Source organism: Schistocerca serialis, unplaced genomic scaffold, assembly GCF_023864345.2.
Source record: "Schistocerca serialis cubense isolate TAMUIC-IGC-003099 unplaced genomic scaffold, iqSchSeri2.2 HiC_scaffold_997, whole genome shotgun sequence".
In the NCBI taxonomy this organism is placed as follows: Eukaryota; Metazoa; Arthropoda; class Insecta; order Orthoptera; family Acrididae; genus Schistocerca; species Schistocerca serialis.
The window spans coordinates 27,501-32,500 of NW_026048625.1; the positions used below are offsets into that span (position 1 = coordinate 27,501).

Here is a 5,000-nt window from a genome sequence, read left to right on the forward strand (position 1 = left end):
TGCCTTAACCTAACCTATGTTGTGCCTTAACCTAACCTATGTTGTGCCTTAACCTAACCTATGTTGTGCCTTAACCTAACCTATGTTGTGCCTTAACCTAACCTATGTTGTGCCTTAACCTAACCTACGTTGTGCCTTAACCTAACCTACGTTGTGCCTTAACCTAACCTACGTTGTGCCTTAACCTAACCTACGTTGTGCCTTAACCTAACCTACGTTGTGCCTTAACCTAACCTACGTTGTGCCTTAACCTAACCTACGTTGTGCCTTAACCTAACCTACGTTGTGCCTTAACCTAACCTACGTTGTGCCTTAACCTAACCTACGTTGTGCCTTAACCTAACCTACGTTGTGCCTTAACCTAACCTACGTTGTGCCTTAACCTAACCTACGTTGTGCCTTAACCTAACCTACGTTGTGCCTTAACCTAACCTACGTTGTGCCTTAACCTAACCTACGTTGTGCCTTAACCTAACCTACGTTGTGCCTTAACCTAACCTACGTTGTGCCTTAACCTAACCTACGTTGTGCCTTAACCTAACCTACGTTGTGCCTTAACCTAACCTACGTTGTGCCTTAACCTAACCTACGTTGTGCCTTAACCTAACCTACGTTGTGCCTTAACCTAACCTACGTTGTGCCTTAACCTAACCTACGTTGTGCCTTAACCTAACCTACGTTGTGCCTTAACCTAACCTACGTTGTGCCTTAACCTAACCTACGTTGTGCCTTAACCTAACCTACGTTGTGCCTTAACCTAACCTATGTTGTGCCTTAACCTAACCTATGTTGTGCCTTAACCTAACCTATGTTGTGCCTTAACCTAACCTATGTTGTGCCTTAACCTAACCTATGTTGTGCCTTAACCTAACCTATGTTGTGCCTTAACCTAACCTATGTTGTGCCTTAACCTAACCTATGTTGTGCCTTAACCTAACCTATGTTGTGCCTTAACCTAACCTACGTTGTGCCTTAACCTAACCCATATTGTACCTTAACCTAACCCATATTGTACCTTAACCTAACCCATATTGTACCTTAACCTAACCCATATTGTACCTTAACGTAACCTAATTTGTGCCTTAACGTAACCTAATTTGTGCCTTAACGTAACCTAATTTGTGCCTTAACGTAACCTAATTTGTGCCTTAACGTAACCTAATTTGTGCCTTAACGTAACCTAATTTGTGCCTTAACGTAACCTAATTTGTGCCTTAACGTAACCTAATTTGTGCCTTAACGTAACCTAATTTGTGCCTTAACGTAACCTAATTTGTGCCTTAACGTAACCTAATTTGTGCCTTAACGTAACCTAATTTGTGCCTTAACGTAACCTAATTTGTGCCTTAACGTAACCTAATTTGTGCCTTAACGTAACCTAATTTGTGCCTTAACGTAACCTAATTTGTGCCTTAACGTAACCTAATTTGTGCCTTAACGTAACCTAATTTGTGCCTTAACGTAACCTAATTTGTGCCTTAACGTAACCTAATTTGTGCCTTAACGTAACCTAATTTGTGCCTTAACGTAACCCATGTTGTGCCTTAACGTAACCCATGTTGTGCCTTAACGTAACCCAATTTGTGCCTTAACGTAACCCATGTTGTGCCTTAACCTAACCTATATTGTGCCTCAACCTAACCTATATTGCGCCTTAACCTGACGCACGTTGTCGCTGAACCTGCTCTGTAATTGTTATGCAACTCGTTAAATTAGTGTAGTGTTGCCTAACCGCAACCCTCGCAATATAGTTCGCTATTCGCACTGCCCGGTCCCCTGTGTATCGCGTCATGTTAAACACCTTGCAGGTGTTGCTGACTTTCCACATGCTCCTGCTATACACTGTAATGTGGATAGCAGCAGGACGTACATGCCCCCCCCCCTTCCCCCCTGCCTTCGCAAGCTGGTCGTTGAGAAGTTTGCATGTTCAATGCCCTTCGCATGCCGACGTACTCAGCCTACGTTGTGGTACGGCCTGTCACCTGTCCGCCGATGTACGCAAAACCCACAAACTGTACTGCACATTGGTCCGTATGTACTGAATGATACATCGTGGCACATGTGTGACCGTACGACGACTGCGCCTAGCAACGGCAGACCATACAGTCCAAATATTGTGCACGCAGCTACGTGTCGTCTCCCTATAAGAGCTGGATTGCAGTGTGGTACGCCATTCAGACGTGTGGGAGGAACGGACGCCCTGGATGGCGATCAGCATGAGCAGTCTGTTGATGTAGTGGAGCGTGTATTCGGACGTAGTCGTCTCTTCTCACACACCGTGATAGCATGTTGCACCGCGTTCCACATCTGCGACATCCTGCAGAGGCCGGCTGACAGTCGTTCGCGCAATGGACACCGCATACGTACGGGGGCTACCTTCCACGTGTTCTCGAGGCGTGCACATGTTGTTGCGTCTATGTGGGCAGACGTAGTGTGTTGTGACACCTGACACAGGCATGCAATACTCGTTGCAAATGGCGATGGACGTCTACGTTTGCTGGTGACGTTACGCAAATGAACAACAGGTAACCCGTTGTGGTGCGGTTGTTCTCGCTAGAGGTGAATCAGTGTTGGCGACGATCGGTCGAGCTATTAACCGGTTGTTTCAGGGATACCCACCATGCCCACGAACGTGAAAGGGGACCCACCATGCCCACGAACGCGAAAGGGGATCTGGGTGTGAGGCGATACGCGGCGGTGGCTGGGTGGGACCGTCCCCGGCCGGTGAGGGGGGGCCGCCCGGCGTGCTGGCAGCGCGGTGCGTGGGCGCACGCGCTACAGCCGGCTGGTGGGGGCGGCCAGTGGCAGGCGCGCCGGCCGACGGACGCGGCAGGCGGCGCAGCTGCGCGCCGGCGCCCCCTGCTCGCGGCGCCTTGCGGCCAAAGTAGGTCCTCGCGGGCCCGGTGCGAAGCGCGGTGGCCATCTGCAGTGTGCTGGTCCGATTGAGGACTGTGTGCGCTGAGGATGCGCCGCCGCCCGGCGCTCGGCGCCGCGACGCCGTCTGCTGCTCGGTCGCCCCAGCGGTTCTCGCAGGTGGTTTGTATCGCAGCTGTGCGGACGTGTTGGCGCGTGCGCTGTGCTGGGAGAGTTCGCTTCGGCACCCAAGTGGGGCTTTTGTCCTTCTGTGGCGCTGGCGTTGGAGCTGCCGGTCACCGTAGGTGGCGCGTGTTGTCTCCCGCCGGCAATGCCACGACAGCACGCTCCCGGGCCTCTGTCGGCAGCGGCAAGCTCAGTTGGGAGCACGGGTGGTCGCACCTAAAGCGTCTACTCGCCTAACTCCGGGCGATTGCGCCTCTCTCGAACCCGACCAAGTACTTAGGACGGCGCTGCGCGCCGCCGGGACCTGAGAGGGTTTCGAGGTGTGTTGTGCAGGGGAGCTCAGCCTCCTCCTGTTTGCAGAATAATTGAGCGGACGCTTGCGTGTTCGCGCGGGCCCCCGGGACACACTCCCGGGCGGCCGGCTGCTCAGCTCTAGTTGACGCAGCTCCCTGGTTGATCCTGCCAGTAGTCATATGCTTGTCTCAAAGATTAAGCCATGCATGTCTCAGTACAAGCCGCATTAAGGTGAAACCGCGAATGGCTCATTAAATCAGTTATGGTTCCTTAGATCGTACCCACGTTACTTGGATAACTGTGGTAATTCTAGAGCTAATACATGCAAACAGAGTCCCGACCAGAGATGGAAGGGACGCTTTTATTAGATCAAAACCAATCGGTCGGCTCGTCCGGTCCGTTTGCCTTGGTGACTCTGAATAACTTTGGGCTGATCGCACGGTCCTCGTACCGGCGACGCATCTTTCAAATGTCTGCCTTATCAACTGTCGATGGTAGGTTCTGCGCCTACCATGGTTGTAACGGGTAACGGGGAATCAGGGTTCGATTCCGGAGAGGGAGCCTGAGAAACGGCTACCACATCCAAGGAAGGCAGCAGGCGCGCAAATTACCCACTCCCGGCACGGGGAGGTAGTGACGAAAAATAACGATACGGGACTCATCCGAGGCCCCGTAATCGGAATGAGTACACTTTAAATCCTTTAACGAGTATCTATTGGAGGGCAAGTCTGGTGCCAGCAGCCGCGGTAATTCCAGCTCCAATAGCGTATATTAAAGTTGTTGCGGTTAAAAAGCTCGTAGTTGGATTTGTGTCCCACGCTGTTGGTTCACCGCCCGTCGGTGTTTAACTGGCATGTATCGTGGGACGTCCTGCCGGTGGGGCGAGCCGAAGGCGTGCGACCGCCTCGTGCGTGCTCGTGCGTCCCGAGGCGGACCCCGTTGAAATCCTACCAGGGTGCTCTTTATTGAGTGTCTCGGTGGGCCGGCACGTTTACTTTGAACAAATTAGAGTGCTTAAAGCAGGCAAGCCCGCCTGAATACTGTGTGCATGGAATAATGGAATAGGACCTCGGTTCTATTTTGTTGGTTTTCGGAACCCGAGGTAATGATTAATAGGGACAGGCGGGGGCATTCGTATTGCGACGTTAGAGGTGAAATTCTTGGATCGTCGCAAGACGAACAGAAGCGAAAGCATTTGCCAAGTATGTTTTCATTAATCAAGAACGAAAGTTAGAGGTTCGAAGGCGATCAGATACCGCCCTAGTTCTAACCATAAACGATGCCAGCCAGCGATCCGCCGCAGTTCCTCCGATGACTCGGCGGGCAGCCTCCGGGAAACCAAAGCTTTTGGGTTCCGGGGGAAGTATGGTTGCAAAGCTGAAACTTAAAGGAATTGACGGAAGGGCACCACCAGGAGTGGAGCCTGCGGCTTAATTTGACTCAACACGGGAAACCTCACCAGGCCCGGACACCGGAAGGATTGACAGATTGATAGCTCTTTCTTGATTCGGTGGGTGGTGGTGCATGGCCGTTCTTAGTTGGTGGAGCGATTTGTCTGGTTAATTCCGATAACGAACGAGACTCTAGCCTGCTAACTAGTCGCGTGACATCCTTCGTGCTGTCAGCGATTACTTTTCTTCTTAGAGGGACAGGCGGCTTCTAGCCGC

The 5,000-nt window shown here is 51.7% G+C and overlaps 1 non-coding gene across 1 annotated transcript in view; it reads left to right on the plus strand.

The window, feature by feature from the left end:
• The first annotated feature begins 3,485 nt into the window (after nt 1-3,485).
• The window catches only part of LOC126454733 (small subunit ribosomal RNA), a 1,930-nt gene continuing 415 nt past the window's right edge, over nt 3,486-5,000 (plus strand). The window contains exon 1 of the ribosomal RNA XR_007585309.1: nt 3,486-5,000. This exon is cut by the window's right edge and continues 415 nt beyond it. This is a non-coding gene — a ribosomal RNA (small subunit ribosomal RNA).